Here is an 18,986-nt window from a genome sequence, read left to right as displayed (position 1 = left end):
CAGCTATCCAGCCGACATGTTTACACACGAGGTCACGCACGCGTGGAGGTCACGGTTCATCAAGATCAGTTCGCGCATTGATATTGATTCTTTGTGCTGAAAGAAATTTTACTCTCTTTTGAGTCTTTCTATGGTAAAAGTATCCATTTTCATTAAACTTATAAATTAAATTCTATATCAAGTATGAAACATAACGGATTGGTGCAGATGTAGAGTCAACTCCAGCGTTTCAAAACGGGACTACATTATCAATCGCGTAATAATTTATAGATCGCACTTCCGTGAACGTCATGAGGCTTGATCGGCGCGAAGTTAGATTTTAGTACCGTCGGCTGTGTACTTGTGATCAGGAGTTATCTAGTGGACAATTTCGTGATCTTTGTATGGAATCGCCAGTCAAATGATGTCATATTGTTGCAAAAACGTGTATACAGTACCAGGGACAGACAAAGTTCTAAATTTGTGAACGCGAACAGCAGTAAAGATGCCGACTATATTTTCTATGTACACACGGCCCGGAGAGACCTGCAATTACCGGGAATCGTCTGCGAGCCGTTCACAAATGTAAGTCAATGTACCGTCCGTCTGTACGTCGCTATTATCCTGTATTGCTATGTTTACCTACAGATAAATTTTCATTGAGTATTGATTCATGCTGAATTCACTTTCGTTTCACAACTGATACTTACAGTGATAGCTGTGGAAATGCAGCTATCTGTTGGTGGTAGCATGTGTCGCTATGCGGGTAATCAAAACGTCAACCCGGTGGGGGGGATGGGGGGATGGGGGTGGTCGTGTTGACCTTTGATGACCCGCATAGCAATGCACGCTACCCCATCCCACCAACAGTAAGCTTCGTTTCCACAGCTATTACAGTATAGTGCTGAGATTTTTGCAGATTGTCACCATCGTGTATGCAATTAAACAACATACGCGAGCTGTCAGCTGTTGGACATTTTGATCATTATTAATTTAATAACAATCATAAATATTTATGCATTTTTCTACTTCAATTTTTCAACATTTTTTGTCTCATTTTCAAATAACAATTGATTTATTTCATCCAATTGCGATGTTTACAATGTTTGGTCAAACGGTAAAGACTTACACTCTTCCCTGAACGATTTGTATTTTTCAGAATGCATTGCCGGTGCTGGGACAAGAAATTCAGAGAACAGAAAGCCAAATTGCAGCCTTTGACAGTAATGTAAATGTTACATGAAACTTCTTGGGTCAAAAGAAAATCTCTTGAAGACACTTATGTGGCATGAAATGAACGTGGCATATAAAATAAATCATACCACAATTTAAATTTAAACTTTTTTTCTCTGTTGTCTTTTTTATATGAAACAATAACTTTATTTGCGCTGACCATTGTTTCTTGTGAAGCTGGTATTTCAGAGCTTAGTTGGATAAAACACATCTTGTGCTGTCCACAATCGGCCTTAAGATTTGTCAGGTTTTCATTCTTAACTGTGTCACTGACATTAGCCATGTCTACACACGTGATTTTACAACATCTGTGTACATATCTGTCACTGATCTGAACTTATTATATTGTTGCAGAAGATAAAAATGATGAAACTTGTACAATACAAGAAATTTTGCTGTCGCTTAATTTTGTTGCTTCTTTGTTTTCAGTATCTCTCATCTATTTAATAATGTATTTAGTTTTCTTTCTGTTGCTAAAAATTAGTGAAAGTTTATTCCGGAGCTGACTACTATGGAATCATACCAACTTAATCTTATGAAGGAAATTTTGTGTAATTTTTTGCGTAAGTTTTCGTAGTTTCAGCAAAGGTGCAGTAACATGCAAAATAATTTGCCGGGTGCTTTTCCAGTCATAGGAAAAAAACGGGCATAAAACGGGCAGCAGTTTTCTTTTCCATTACCAGGCACTTTCCGGTCACCAACAAAAAAACGGGCATAAGCCGTGCGCCCGTTTTATGACCGTTTTTGGCCATAATCAGGCACTTTCCGGTCATAAAAACGGGCATAAAACGGGCGCCATTTTTGTTTTCCAATACCAGGCACTTTCCGGTCACCAAAGCAAAACCGGGCATAAGCCGTGCGCCCGTTTTCTGACCGTTTTTGGCCATAACCAGGCACTTTCCGGTCATAAAAACGGGCATAAAACAGGCGCCATTTTTGTTTTTCAATACCAGGCACTTTCCGGTCACCAACGCAAAACCGGACATAAGCCGTGCGCCCGTTTTCTGACCGTTTTTGGCCATAACCCCAAACGGGCACTTCCGGTCATATAAAAAAAAAGGGCATAAAACGGGCGCCATTTTTGTTTTCCAATACCAGGCACTTTCCGGTCACCAAAGCAAAACCGGGCATAAGCCGTGCGCCCGTTTTCTGACCGTTTTTGGCCATAACCGGGCACTTTCCGGTCACAGAAACAAATGGATGACCGTTTTATGACCGTTTTTTTTTGCCACAACCGGTCATCTTCCAGTCACCATTATAAACTTTATTTTTTTACACGGGCACTGAACGGGCGCCCGGTTTAGACCGTTTTTGGCCATAACGGCCCGCAAACCGGGCAATAATACCAGGCACAAACCGGACATTTCCGGGCAGACACCGGCCACATACCGGGCACTTTCCGGTCAGCAGATTTGGTAAGGGCATTGTTCATATCACTGGAGTAAAATTACCAAGCTGTTGTTAGTTTGAAATAGAATAAATTATATGCAGCACATAAACATACATTGGCCTGACAAACTATCAAAGTGTTCATCTTAATTTGTTCAAAGCCTTGACAAGGAGTAAATTATTTTACCTACAATTTTATGGCATTAGAATATTCATGCAACAATGTCCCTTAATGTTTTTGGATGTCACTGACACTTGGTTCATAAAAGTAAAATGCAAAATTGCTAAAGTGAGCATATGTTGCTTATATATTATTAGTGAAGTATCTTAAAGGTACCCCCCCCCCTTTTTACTCAACATTTTGGAAACTTCAAGCTCAACTTAGATGGGTACACCTCAAACCGCACCTCCCCCCCCCCCCCCGTGTAAATGATGAGTTTCTCCTTGCACCATAGGTGTGCATGTTTAAATGTTTGACCCCTTGTTAACTTCAAAATAGATGACCTAGGCCTATACCTTCAACTGTTTCATCCGATGTTTTGTTTACAGCTTGTCGGGTATTCCTTCTCGTCTCAATTGCAGATTGTTGCATTGCATTCCTTTGTAAAGCTGCTGCTGTTATCAGCCGCGAGAAGTACAACGTTCATATGATTTGAGGCAGACCGTCCAACGCGCTGGGATTACCTCCGGGGATTACCTCCACTGAAGGGAAAAAGTACCTGCCGTGTGCCGGTGCAGTAACGATCGGTGACCCGAGTCAAACGATGGAGGTAGCAAACTAAGTCAAACATCGCATTTCGGCATGGTTGAGACATCTCGCTTCTACTCTCACGGTCAAAATAGTCTTCGCAGCCGCTTTTTCTTTGTCCTTGAGTGCAGCTGTGCATGCTTTGGTATGTAAGCTGGGTGTGTTGTGACGTAACTGTATATACTATTAAAATAGGTAGGGGTCAGTTCCTTGTGCCATGCCGCCAGAAAAAATATTGCAATCTTAAAGCTGAAACTATATCACAGGACGAAAACACAGTAGTGATTGTAAGTGATATACAATAGAATTATACTCAAGAGAGAAATGCACACCTAACGCTTAACAGGCAGTACAAGATCTGATCCCTACTGCCCTTCCCTTTTTACAATGGACTACCCGACCCTTGACCTTCACTAAGGTGAAAGGTAAATATGAACCGCATCTCGACACACAGACAGAAACCGGCGGAACGCATAGGTCATGTCACGGTTTTGTGGAGGGACCGTGGTCATGTACAGTGGCTGCGTGCACGATTTTGTGGAGGGACCATGCTGCGTATCATACCATCGTCAAAGATTCGCACAATTCAACATTTATTCGACCAGTCTTCAAGGCGACATGTTATGCAGTGAACTGTGCGTGATGTAACAATGCAGTGAGTGGTGTCGTCCTCAGACCTGCTTATCCAGGTCATGGATAATGGCGTGCAGTTGCAGAAAAAACAGCCGGCTTTAGACTCAAGCACCTTACACAACATGTATTTTTGACCACAGTGGAATCGTGACTTTAAACAGCGTATATGTATAACCGACATACTTGTTCATCTCAGGAATTTGACCACTTCGGTTCACTGTTGCGGCCGGCCAGGAATGTAGTGTAGTGGAGGTATCTCATTCACACACTCTTCCATGCCTATATAAAGGTACGTCAAGTTTGTAATCTTTATCCAAACACCCTTTTTATAGTCCGTGGTTCAAACAAACATTGACCAGTAAAGCTCAATCTTCAAATAGCAAGGGAGGAGTCCTTGGGCGAGGGGGGGGGAGTGGGTGTTACTTTGAAATGTATTATGCCAAGGGACACTTTGTAAATTTTAGGCATGTCCATTTGATCAACAGACATTCAACTGTAAACATTTCCATTTCCATTACATTCAGCATCGCCCTTCAGGTCTTTTTAACTCCATTGTGTAATTATACAGACATACATGGTATAATATTGCAAATTACCAAGGTACATTTTCTTTTAACATTGCACCTCTGCTTCTACAGTACATGCATGTGCGTTTCTCAGGCCCACTTCTCCCATTGCCAATATCTTGTATATGAAATATATTAGGATTTCACTGAAATTTTCCAGCTCACAGAGTCAGAGTCATTCATTATGGCACCAGAATTTTGCCAGCACTGAAGGTCGTCTAGCCTTGTGTTAAGAAAACCTTTAAGTACATTTTTACAGTGGTTTTCAGAGACATGCACAAAAAATTGTATCTTTTAAACCTCAAATTTAATTAGGCCATGTTGATGCAAACTGTCAATGTAAAAGTAGTGTACAGTTTGCAATTTCCTGAGAAAACTGACAAGAACTTTGCCATTTAAACAAATCCATCATGGTGCAATGAAGCATTTGATAACTAAAACTACTCTTACATGTTCCCTACCACAAGTTTGTTGAACTGATTGCACTCTGAATAATTGCCTATATTTTCACCAAAAGTACCACGTTATCTTTCACAATATACAAATTTTATGTTTGTAAATTCATTTAACACTAACAAAAGAGCTCTCCATTAATTATATTCAAATGATTAGAGAGAAATGAATTAAATGTGAACTGAGAAATATAAATAGACTTAAATAGTACATGTACAGTTGTGTACTAGTCAAACATACATTTGATGCTGAACACTTGCAATAAGTAGGTCTTTCATACTCTGGTATTTTAATTGCAAAGGTAATTCTGGAGTTTTAAATGAAAGAGTAAGTGAAAAACTACACTGTTCAGAGTGAGTAGTAAAGAAACCGTGGACAACTGGGATGAAGTAAGAATTTTACACCCCATTTTATTCATTTATCTACATGGAGCGAAGGAAAAATTAACCATCCATGTAACTAAAGTATAACCCTGACCTATATACGAACTCACGCATGCGCAGCAGTGCATTGTCCTGAACTAAGCAGGGAAATTCCCTGCTGAGCATGTTTATACACGTTCCGAAGGTGGAAGGTGGAAATTCCGTGTGAGTCATCACCATCAAACTAGCCTATATAAAGGACTTTACACCGTTGTCAGTCCGGCCGGCCGGTCGCGGAGTCTAGCTGATGTTGAACACGAAGTTCCTATCGGTGCGAACTTGTTCACCCGATAGATAAAATTTTAGTAATTTCCTCTGAACTTAAAATGTGACGGAAGACCATTACTTCAAATAATATGAGACGTTTCAGATGAATGGTACTGATATCTAAAGTGTTCACTCTTTATCTCTACGTACAAATGTAGTTCCTAAGTCGTTCTCTATTCTATTCCCACCAACAAACATTCAATACTCATTCCCCTCCCGATCTTTATCAATACTTATGATAATATCACAAGTTGTTCTGTTATCTGTTTTCATAGCATAATATCCAACCAAATCGTCAAATTCATCTCCAGTAGCTAACTTTACACATCTAATGAGAACTGTACCATGTTGAAGTATTTTCATATTATCAGTCATCTGTTGATTTACAGTCTGTAAAGTGAGAACAGCTGCCTCATCACCGTCACTTTTCAGACCCAGTTTCTTTAAAGTTGTGTCCCAAAATAATCTAACTGGAACTCCGCTAGCTGTATACGAGCAATAATTCTCCCCCTCGTTATCCACCTTCTTAGTGTATTATCTGCCTTCATTATTGTATTAAGAGGACTAATTTTAAGATGAATTGGTATACCAAGAAGTGCAATGTATGGATTCGTAGGAGTAAGCCAACTACGAAAATCTAACAATTTATATTTGTTTACATTGCTATCAAAATAAATCACATTCGGAGTTCCTGGTGGTTCAGCAACACCTCCTGCAATTTCACTATCCAATATATCTAAGATGTTACGCGGCACATTATAAGGCATGAATTTCTGACTAGCCGAATCCCATGTCAGAGCAAAAGGAGTAGGATCGTTTGAAGCCTTTGTGGCGTCAATTACAGTTTCATCAATGTCTTTAAGTTCGGAAAATTCTACAGCATGCTCGTGGGATTGCACCGCGGCATTGGCTAAAACGAAATATTTTTCGCGGTCTTATAACGAAGGACGTAATCCTTATTATGATTAGCAGCCATCTTAGTATTATTGTTAACTTTAACATCACTCAGATCTTCAAGCTCAAGATTTTGCATACGAATTGTACCTAGACCGAAGCCACTTGGATCAGACATACTCCGTAGGGACCTATATACAGTGAAAATTAAATAATACCTTGTAATATACAATACACAGTCATGGCTTCAGCTATAGGAATGACAGTTCTCGGTGCTGTATTAAATGCAACGGCATTCACAGGAGGAAATATTATCGGACAAAAGCTTTCTGGGAATGGTGAGGCTCTTATTGAAGAGAAAGTTCGACATGATAAAGCATTAGAAAAATTTGAACATGATCGCAACGTCTGGTCAGAAAAAAGATTACTACAGGCTGACTGGGAAAGAGAAAATCAAGCAAAGGATGCACATGCTGCGGCAGAATTAAGAGATACAGATGCAGAAATCCTGGAAGAAGCAGAAGCGGTGCAAAGCCGTTCCGAAGGGGCAGTTCAATTCTCAGATTATTATCAGCCCAGTCCTGAGCAAAAGAAATATGAGATGATCTATATTGCTGGAGGATTGGTCGTGGGATGGTTTATCTTCCGATAGGGTTCCTTCGGAACGCACCGGTAGGGGGCCCCGCTTCGGGACTACAATAATTCAATACAAAAGCTAATTGGCCAGTTATTGAAATCGATCATGTTCCCATCCTGATCTGTTATCCAGATATGCATTGAATTCATGTAATCTCCCCCTTTTCTCAATGGCATAGAAATTGCTCCGTTTTTAAAATCGTAAGTAACCTTTTCACTTATTTCTCTCGTATCCCGGATGGGAAGTATTTGTAAACAGTTCGATACTTTCCCCTGTATGTATCCTCCGGAGGCACCCGAACCAAATGAAACATAATTTCCAGTAACATCGACTACATCTGAATGAACTATATATTTAGTGACTGTTAAGAAATCCACTTTCTTCGGACTCATAGTACTTTTTATAACTGGGTTGTCCTCTGGCTTATCTGAAAAGCCAACGACGTTGGCGAAGCTACCTGTAGCATTGAAATAAACTTTAACATCTTTAGCCAAAGTTAGAAGAACGTGGTTTGTCGGCAGATGTTTTTCAAAATTAATTTTTTGCTTCAACCCGATTGCTTTGTTTAACGTATCGATATTGTAGTTACCTGGACGTATTGATTTAGTCTTCTTCGGTTGGTCACCTTCTTGATATTTTATTACATTATTCGTCGATGTTATGTTATGCCATGAATTATATAGTCCGCACTCTAGCAGTCTTATCTTCGTAAACTGTGTCGTGTCAATGCAAGGGTAAAAATTAACAGTGACTGGTTCACCTGTTTGGCTTTCAATCCAAATGATCATTGTTGTGCGCTGTATATATTACTAAGTATAAATGTTCGATGAATATTATTATTACGAAGTATAAGGTTCTGCAGGAATAATATTTTTCTGTTCAAGGAGATCTTTGGTTGCAACCGCAGCAGCAGTAGCACCACCTAATTTTGCCAATCGAGTCAAATTTGGACGACTTGGATCGCCAACCTCTATTTTCAGAAATTTGCTGGAGATCATAAGATATCCCATCGCAAGTCCTGCGATTACAATACCATCGTACATTGTGTTTACAACTGTTTTAATATCCATGATTGCTGACTAGTATATAAAATAGAAAAATAAAAAATAAAAAATATGGGGAGTTAATCCATCTCATACAATGTAGAGGAGCTGGAAACCTCTCCCTCCCCCTCCCCCTCCCCCTCCCCCTCCCCCTCCCTCCGTCGGAACTGTTCCGGAGGGAGCCGCTACGTGCTCTGTTTTTTTCGCTTTCTGTGGAGGCCGAACGGGACAGGGGGTATGTCGAGCACGCCCCCAATATAGCCCTAATGCAGTCAATGAAACTCCCACAATTCCTAAAACAAGATAACATTTATTATACCAGCGTGAATTATTATCACACTGTTCTTTCATTGTAGGCGGTAGGCTATACAGTTTGTCGCTACCGCATCACTCCCCTCCCCCCCTCCCTCTCCATTGCTTTTAGTTTCTTCTCCCTGTTTTGCCTGTTCCATTCCGCTAATTTCTTGCCCGCAGCAACTCTCCCTGGATGCTTCGGCGGTAACGTCACTTTCTCTATGTTGCGCTGTGGCGTAGGGAAGGTCGTCCTGACGGAGTCGTTTGCGGTGTGGGCTCCGTCGGCGGGGTTCTGACGGAGTCCCTGGCGGAGCCGTTTGCTGAGTCGGCGAAGTTGAATCCATTTATTTCAGGTACTATATTAAACCCGATTTTTTTAAAATTTAAATGTTTACCCGTAATTAAACCGGTGGAAATTAGAGCAATCAGGGGCCCCCATGTGTACCCTATCCGTCCTGATAATCGTTTATTTCACTGTTTAGAATAAAATCCTTTTTAAGATCAGTGGCATAGTTATCTCGATCATCGATTGGAACTACCTGACTGATTGCACGGGCTCCTAGATCTATGAAACTTTGAGTGATGGTATCACTTATAAGAGAACTGTATTTCGCTTCGTACATTTTGAAGGCTTTAACCACCGTTTCATCTTTCCATTTTTCTACGTCAGCAACTGTAATCTCCTTACCAAAAAATAACTTGCTTTGACCACTTGCGATGACACAGAGTATTTTTTCACGTTTTGTCTCTATTATGGATTGATTATTGTCCGAAGGCGCCGAAGCCCCTTCCGTTCCGATAGGGAACCGTTCCGGTAGGGCGCTGCCATATTTGCCGCTGCCGATGACTTTATTAAATTCTCCATTGTTTGCAGTATGTTATCTATTCTTAGTAAAAATAAAAAATTCGTTTAAACCTGAATCCGAAATAAAGTATTAACATAGTCTGGAATGTTAGTACCCCTAACAGAACCGTACCGACAGGGATTCCGGGAAAATTCTCCTCCATTTAAATCTATATGTATATAGAAACACGAATAATGAGTACAGACGCATTCCCAGTTGCTTTCAATTGAATAAGACGAGCGTACCGACAGTACAGCATGCTGATACCCCCCCTTCCAAACGAATGGAGGAATAAAACCTATTCTCATGGACTTAGAAATATATGTAACGCCGACAGAAAAATTTACTTTTCATCCACGGGATGTATTTAAAGATAAGTAATCACTCATCGATCAGCTAAGAAAGTAATGTCTGGCTGGGCGGCCAAACATGAAATACTGGGACCAGCAACTGAATTTCGCTGTATGGTGCAGCACTACTGGTTGTGGTATATCATTCGCCCATCTCTTCGGTTCGAGGGAAATTTCCGCCCCAAATACGATCATTCTGCCGTTTCCATGTATACTTTACAATACGTCGTATCCTTCACGAAATGGCAGGTTGCACTTCCAGACGATACCCCCACCTTCAAAGCGGGCGACAATCCGTACAATCTCGTCCAATATGAACTTCTATGTACGAATTTGGAAATATAAGTCCAACGAAGTCCGACTTTCGTTATCGAAAAGGTCAAAATAAAGGTCTTGGTTATGGTTATGAATATTACACTAATCGTGGGTCCCGTTCGACAGCCAAAAGCGATATACAACGGTCATGACTTTTTCCTCTCCGCCGACGGAGGCGGTTTTCTATACACATACAATTTTTGGAAAGAAAAAACATGTACTGCCCGACAAAGACAGACCACACTATTATTTCTTCCGAAATGATGGATCGGAGGGACAATACAATAGTTTCATTCCTCTGAAGGGAGACTCGGGACTAACAAAGGCCGGTCTCGCCCGCCTCAATGAAAGCCTTGAAGCCTACGTATATTGCATACTCGGCGCACAAGCAAATATTCGTAGTACCATAGTGGGTGATACTGGCAGTGCACAGCAAGTCCGAAAAGAATTCGGTGTTCTCCTCGAAGATGAAATTCGTAATACCGACAAAGTAATCAGTTATAGGCGATATCAAGACACAATAATGAATACTGGTGTCAAACTTGATATGGCAGTCTCACCCAATTTACTTCTCTTACCGTCTGAGATGGTCATCCTTTCGGGCCCGGCAATCTCGGGTTATAATAATGAATTGCAATACGCTACAGAATCTATGTCCTTCGGGGTGAACGGTGATATAAACACGGAAGTTCGAGAAAGTGCTGTACACGAGATGGAGGGGAGGGATCCTGTGAAGTGGCAGGACGAGCCCGGAGAGTCACCTCACAATGACACGACTCGGATTCGGTCCCCTCCCCTCCCCTCCCCGGAACGGGCAGCATCTACGACCAGCGTAGACCCTATTCACGAATATGGTAAAATTGGTTTGTTATCTTTAGCAATATTCATTACTATTGTAGGTACTGGAATAAAGTCACTAACTATATAGTTCATTCAGATGCTGTTGATGTGACTGGGTTTCATCTAACTCGAACCAGTAACTTAAAAGAACTAGAAGAGATTCATTAATTTACAGTATATAGATCCAGAGGAAATGTCAATATACGTAACCCCACCATTCAACATGATTATAACTGGACCGACATATTCTGGCAAAACAGAATTATGTTGGACCTCCTCACCGGTCCGTACTTAAGGAAATTCGAATATGTGATATTCATTTGCCCAACATTCATGAATAATAAAGCGTATAATAGAAGATTCATTTTCACCGATGATAATGTGTTTATATTTCCAGTCGGACTCGATGCAGTGGATGATACATTAACCTACGTGCATAAAGAATGGGCCGGCACGAACACTTTAATAATCCTCGATGACTGCGCCTCGTCCAAAGATATGAAGAAGCGCAATAACGTTTTAGTTCAACTTGGTTTCAGCGCAAGACATGACGGATTATCTGTCTGGGTTCTGACTCAACAATATACTAGTATTAGTAAACCATTCAGGGAAAACATACAAATGTTAGTACTATTTTACACACCGAACAAGATAGACAACAAAACTATTATAAAAGAATATGGAATGGAGGTGTCAGAACGGGAAGCCGTGGGCCTAATCAAGCAATTGAAAAGTAGGCCATTCAGTAAACTAGTATTTCGTTTACGGAATCCGTACGACATAAAATTTTTCGTATAATATAGCAATTATGGCTGCACCGAAGGTTCTACCGAAGGTACTCTTAGAGAATTATATTACAACCCGAAAACTGGTTTTGGAGGTGCACAAAAATTATATGACGCAGCACGGGCCAGCGGACTCCACGTCACTAAGAAAGAGGTGCAGGAGTGGTTAAAAACTCAGCTAACTTATAATCTACATAAACCGGTACCTCGTACTCGTGGCGCGTTCCGGAGGGCGGCGCGCGTTTTTGTAACATCGATAGACTCTCAATGGCAAGCGGATCTCGTGGAATTCCCTCCCCCGTTCGCAAAAGAGAATCGTAACATTCGATACATGCTAACAGTAATCGATGTTCTCAGTAAATACGCATGGGCTAGGCCGATACAGTCAAAAACGGCTGATGATACGTTAGAGGCGCTACAAGACGTGATTAAGAAATCCGGGAGAAGGCCCGACAAACTTCAGACAGATGAGGGGCGGGAATTTACAAACCGAAAAATGCAGGGGTGGTTGGAGGAGGTGGGAATTCACTGGTTTCACACCTACAGTGACAAAAAAGCTAGCGTCGTTGAACGTTTTAATCGGACTCTTAAGACGATGATGTGGAAATACTTCACATATAAACAGACACGTGAATGGCTTTCTATTCTACCAGAACTTCTTGAGAATTACAATAACACCGTTCACGGAAGTATCAAAATGAAACCCAGGGACGTAACAGAGGAGAACGATTGGCAGGCATTTTATACACTATTCGGTCCTGAGTTGGCAGCCGGGGGAGCCAACCCTGAATTCAAGCCGGGAGAACGTGTCCGAATTACAAAATACAAGACCACTTTCAAGAAAGGATATTTACCAAATTGGACAGAGGAGATTTTCGTAGTTTCAAAAGTTGTGTACGCAGCTGGCTTGGGAACACCACCAGTTTACAAAATAAAAGATCTGAATGGAGAGGAAATACTCGGCACTTTCTACTCCGATGAACTTCAGAGCGCACCTTCAGAACGCGACGAGCTGTACAGAGTAGAACGAATTTTGAAGACGAAAAAAATTAGAGGAAAGAAATATTATCTGATAAAATGGAAAGGTTATCCAGAAAGTTTCAATAGTTGGGAGCCGGAGGAAAATGTTATTAGAACTACGTAAGTACTTCGTAAGTTCCTGTGCTGGTACTACGTAAGTACTTCGTAAGTTCCTGTCCATGGTACTTGTCAAGTACTACGTAAGTACTAACGTAAGTATTTACGAAAGTTATTCAATAAGTACCATGGAAAAAGTCTTAATTTCTTGAAAGCCGAAAGTGTCAGTTTACCACCCCACTTCCACCCCCCACCTGGCCAAGTATTTATCATGTACTGTCGTAAGTAATGTTCACTTACTGCATCTTTTTCGGCCGTATGTGGATGAGGTGGTACCCCCTCAGTTCCTGAACATATTAAGTTTGCAAGATCTTCAAAACGACTTCTCATGTTACCACAGTCCGTTCTTTCGAGTCCCCCTTTTTCAGCTTTATCGATAAGTTCTGGTTGAAGTATAATGTACACAACTGACATAAGCCATAGACAAGTAACTTCAAAGTCCGGTGTTACAGAACCGTAGGGTTTCATAATGTCAAGTGCTCGTAGGTCAAACGAAGCATTATAAGCACACACAGATTCACAAGCGTTAAGAAGTTTGTGTAGGTTCTTTAGTGAGACTCGAGGTTGTTCTAGTTGTTCTTGACCAGGTGGGAAGTACGCTTTTTCAAGTTCCTCCTCCTTGAAACCGTCTATTAAAAATCCCTGGCTGCCGCTATCGCGTACGAAGGGCTGCCCCATGCAATTCCAAAGTCAAAAGCTCGTGGATATTCTACTGGTCCGACTGTCTCGGTATCAATTGTTGGATTAAGTATATCTTGAGAACGAGGGGGGTAAGAGCGTTCCGAATTACCAAACATGGAAGTCTGTAGTCGTGGCAAATTTCTAAGAAAGTCTGTTTGAACTTATTGTGAATCTCTTCTAGTTCTTCTAAGGCGGTACCGGTGATTTCGTACGACCTGGCTCGAGTCAACACATTCCGCCTGCAATAATCCCAAGGCATATCTTTGAATATGATAATGAAACTGGGTAAATGGTCAAATGCTCTAGAAACAATCTTTTTTTCTTCCGTTGCCACGGAAACGCCCCGGATTCGAGAAAAAGTCAGATGTTGAATTATGGAAGAGTCACAAATAATGTATTGTTCTGAAGGGAGGGGGGAGGAGGAAACCTCCTCCCTCCTCCTCCCAGCCTGACATTGTAAACTAAGCGTATGTTCTATAAACTGGTTCTGAAAATCGGCAATCGAAACGTGGCGCCCATTATAAAAGTCGGCAATGTTGCTGGAAAAACTAGTGTCAAATTCTGGTACGTGATACGGATCCAAATTTACTGCATCGTAACTCTTACCACTTCCAGTTGGTCCATTTATGAATATGTATGACATTTTTGGGATACTATATCATAGAAATTTTTTTAAAATTTTTTTTATTAAGATATATACGATAAGACAATGACAATCCTTTCTATTTCAGATGCAATAAAAATACTTGAAACCGGAGAAAACATCAAAATTGATGATGGAGGCAAATTAGTATTTGGTGAATATGTAGATCCTTTCATATACGTAGACAGTGAGCTAGAAGTAGTTTTCAACATCGGACCTAAATATGGTTCGGGAGGAGATCCAGCTACATGTGATGGGGTGTGTGTCAGTTGGCAACTGAGTCTTCAAAAGTTTACTGATTTAATAATATTCCGTACCCTAGGTGAAAGTTTCGATGCATCTACTGCTAAAAGTTATGCTCTAAGCCTGGCCGCTCACTCCAAGAATCCTATCGGAACGACCTGTGGATTTTACAATCCATCTAAAGTGTATCAGAAGCGAGGGAGCGAGGCACAGCCGGGCATGAGGTATTTTAAATTTCAGTTTAAAAGAGGGAGAGGGAGAGGGAGAAATCACGATTTCGCTACATGTATTGATATGGTTCAAGAAATTGACTGTGGTTTTAAAACAGTGAGTCCGTTACTACCAGTCCGAGAAAATCCTGCTATTGTACCTCGTAATATCCGAAAAGGTAGTAAGATAGAATTCTTAGCATTTAAACCGCGCTTAAGTAAGCGTGCTCTTTCTTTCACTGTTGAGAGATTAATATTTTGTGCTGCGCCTAATAAACCAGAAATTCAAGATGTGGAAGAACTAGTCGACTTAGAAAGATTAGGTGAGATATATAAACAAATAAATGCTGACAAAAATATTATAGTGGATTTTGATGACCTATCATAGAATAATTATTTTTTCATTTTAAAAATTTTTAGGATAGTATATATCATAAAGATGGCCCGTCGATTACATACAGCATTCAAGGGAGCAGTTTTACAAAAAAAATTTCCTGAAGTCAAGCGAGTCAAGGATATCGGGGAGCTGGTTGATATTGAAGGTATGGTCCATTCGGAACGAAAGATGTACTCTGTTTTTACCGAAATGGAAGTCAAATTATCGGATCCGAAAACTGGTAATACACAAATTCGTATATTGCCTGTTAAATTAAAAGATACATACACAAAAGATGTAAGAGGATCGGGATTGGATGTGGGGCAACAATTAATAGATCGCTACGATCGTATGCTTGATACAAGTTCGTATGCTTGATACAGGGTTCTGGTCTCGTTCTCGAGGAGATACTTAATTTTGAAGTAATTCTAGTAGAAGTTTTACTCGGGGCTGGAACGCGTTCCGAAGGGGGGGCTGGCGCAGTCCAACTTCCCGGATGGTTAAAAAATAAGCATTGTGTGAGCGATCTGGTGCTACCTTCGGGCAGCGAGAACTGTTTCAATACGCCATCGTAGCAAGTTTAAAAGTTGAGCGATCCCGGTTTCGTGAAAAGAAATGTGGTCAGGTAAGGAGAAAATGGAATACGTACGCCCCATTTATGGCTGACTACTGTTGGGAAGGTATTCCCACGCCCACGCCCGCCGATATGACTGTATTCAGGCGCTTCGAGCAGCAAAATCCAGGCATCAAACTTCAAGTATTTCAGATCTACGAAAATGATCCCGCTCCCCCGTCTGACATAACTGTGTTATATAGTGCCCCTGGCGGAGCCCCTGACGGAACCGTTCCGATAGGGGAAGGTGAAGCCCGTTCCGAAGGCGGAGCCGATAGGAATCAAATAGCAAATATCTTACTGATAGTTGGCGAAGACGGCGGCCGTTCTCACTTCGTACCAATTACTGCGGAAAATCGCCTTCGTAATTCTCGTACTAATCGAAAGAATGAGCGCAGACGGAAGTGTATTTGCCCGGTTTGTAAAAGAGGTTTTAAGTCAACAGAAGAATTAGAAAAACATCAGGTATACTGTGGAACAGACACTGCCCAGCCAGATTTTCCTAAGGAAGTGTGTCAATTTGAAGGACATCGGAAGAAGGTTCCTTCTCCCTACGTCGTCTATGCAGATACTGAGGCAATTATTGAGAAGGGGACCGGCCGGCACATTCCAATTTGTCTTTCGTATGTTATGGTGGAACGGGGGTGGGGGGACCTTCGGAACGAGGCCCGGGCCGCCCACTGTTATGGTAAAAGAACATTCACAGGTCTCTCCTGTGTTACAGACTTTCTAAAGGATATGAAAGAACGGGCCGAGTATTATTCGAAATCGTATTATTGGAAAATAATACCGATGAGGGATCCTTCTAATTACCGGCGCGACGGATGTGATCCAGTCTGTATTGCATGTGGAGAGCCGGCAGGATACCGAGTAGTGAAGGAGGAGGCGACCTTCTATTGCGAAGGATGCCGGCCGTCGAGAACCATTCCTATCTACTTTCACAACCTCAAGGGATACGATGGTTCTTTTATTTTGAAAGAATTACATGAAATCGACGCCGGAGGGGGCCAGAGCCTAAAATTATAGCTAAGACGAGCAATGGAGGAATTATGGGTCTCTCGAAAACATTTATTTTTCACGCCTCAATTGTTGTTGCCGGAGGGAAGAGGGAGATAAAGAGACGTTTCTTTCTATAAAGTTTATGGACAGTGCTCAGCTGATGATGGGGTCATTGGCGAAGTTGGCAAAAACTGTGCCGGACCACGGATGGACGGCAGTACCACTTACGTACCCGGACATTCAAAGGGCGAAAGGTTTCTTCCCCTACGAATATTTAGACTCGGTTGACAGACTGGGAGAGGGGGAGCTCCCGGAGAGGGGGGAATTTTATAGCGAATTGACGGAAGAGGGGATTTCAGAGTCTGATTACGAACATGCATTAAGAGTATGGGACGAAGTTGGATGTAAAACGATTCGTGATTATATGGAATTCTATTGTGAGACGGACGTTCTACTTCTTGCAAATATATTCGAAAATTTCCGCGACACATGTTTAGAAGCATATAAGTTAGATCCGGCCCATTACATGTCAGCGCCTGGCTTGACATGGGATGCTATGTTACTTTACACGGGTAATAAGTTTGGGCTCATTCAAGATGCTGAGCAGATGACTTTCGTACAACGGGGAATACGAGGAGGTATCAGCCAGTGTAATATTCATTATTTACAGACAAATCATCCTGCTTACGCTGGCCCGCCGGCGGGAATTACGATCCAGAGAAGCCGGTGACCGAAATAAAATATCTCGATGCAAACAATCTCTACGGCTGGGCAATGAGTCAGGCAATGCCTACGGGCGGACTTCATTGGATGACGATGGAAGAGTGGGAGGAATGGGAAGGCGGAGCCGGCGGAGCGGGGGCCCGAGCTGGCGGAGCGTGGGGACCTGGTTCCACCTTTCCACCAAGTTTTCTAGAAGTAGACTTAGAATACCCAGCCGAATTACATGAAGAACACAGCGATTTGCCATTAGCACGCATCACTATGAATTTCGAGGCAGGGCGGTCGACTGATTACAAGTGTGATGGATAGAGAGTCCTATGTCTTACACTACAAGTTGCTGGAATTCTATCTTCGGATGGGAATGAGATTGAAAAAGATTTATCGGGTGCTTGCTTTCGATGAAGCTCCATGTCTCGCGAAATATATCGACTTTAACACTAAAATGAGGGCAAAGGGGAGGACAGATTTCGAAAAGAATTTCTATAAGCTGATGAATAATGCAATGTTCGGTAAGACAATAGAAGATGTTCGAAAGTACAGAGACTTTAAATTTGTTTCGGACTGGAACGGCACGGATAGTGGACGTAAAAAGATTCAGAAGTATAATCCAAAGATGAAACATATAACTTTCATAACTTCCGAAGAGGATGGTGATTCCTGCGACAGTGCCCTACTGGAACTGAAAACGGATGAGCATAGATATGTAAAACCAGTTTCATCGGCGCCGCAGTACTGGAACTTTCTAAGCTGCTTATGTATGAGACGCATTACAATTACTTTCGGGTCAAGTTCCCTGGAATACGATTAGCCTACATGGATACTGACAGTTTTGTTTACAGTGTGCCAATACCCTCCCCGGACCCGGACGTAACTTTCAATGATATAGTTCGGGAAGATGTTGAAAAGAATGGTGAGAAGTCTATATATGATACTAGTGGGATGAGCTCCGGACCCAACTTTCCGAAGATTAATAAAAAAGTGATAGGTAAATTTAAAGATGAGTTGAATGGTGAACCTATTCTTGATTTTGTTGGCATACGCTCGAAAGTGTATGCTTTTCGAACTCCAACTTCGGAGACGCGAAAAAAATAAAGGGTGAAAGATGTTTGTGTTAGAAAACATTTGAACTTTGAAGATTATAAAGATCTATTTGAAACTGGGAAGAAGCCGGAGCCGGCACAGTTTGTACAGTTTGTACGGAAAAAGGCTGGAGAAATCCGTAGTGAAAAGCGTAGTAAAATCATGATGGCGCCAAATGATATCAAACGTGTGCAGCTATATAATCCAGACACGGGCGAATGGTTGGCAGAAACATGGCCGATAGGACGGACGACGGGTCATGGTTACGGTTTAAAATTGTAAAGACTTTAATCTACTATTTTCAATAGAGACCAGGGCATCACTGATAACATAAATGTGGGCAAATATATTATCATTGTGAGCGTCATCGCCAACCCACGCGGTATCTTTCTTCAGGATCTCAAGTTGAATTCCGTCCTTTGTGTTCATTACTTTTAAACCATTTCCATGAAACTCAATATCTTTAAAGCTACGCAGATCGATAAACAGACAGAATTTATTCTTCAAATAATCGGCCTCATCTATATCAATTTCACACCAATCTTTATCTTCAGCAAAATACCGTCGCACCTCTCGCCAAAATTGTCTT

General features: G+C 41.5%; 1 long non-coding RNA gene across 1 annotated transcript; it reads left to right on the top strand.

Annotated features, from left to right (window-relative positions):
* Window positions 1-378: 378 nt before the first annotated feature.
* On the top strand, window positions 379-1,318 carry LOC139148026 (uncharacterized). Its single transcript, XR_011555857.1, has 2 exons — window positions 379-564; window positions 1,139-1,318. It is a non-coding gene; the product is annotated as an uncharacterized lncRNA (long non-coding RNA).
* Window positions 1,319-18,986: the final 17,668 nt, after the last annotated feature.

This window comes from Ptychodera flava, chromosome 2, assembly GCF_041260155.1.
Source record: "Ptychodera flava strain L36383 chromosome 2, AS_Pfla_20210202, whole genome shotgun sequence".
Lineage (NCBI taxonomy): Eukaryota > Metazoa > Hemichordata > Enteropneusta > Ptychoderidae > Ptychodera > Ptychodera flava.
The sequence above is the reverse complement of the archived record's forward strand: the minus strand, read 5'-3'. Positions and strand labels throughout refer to the sequence as shown.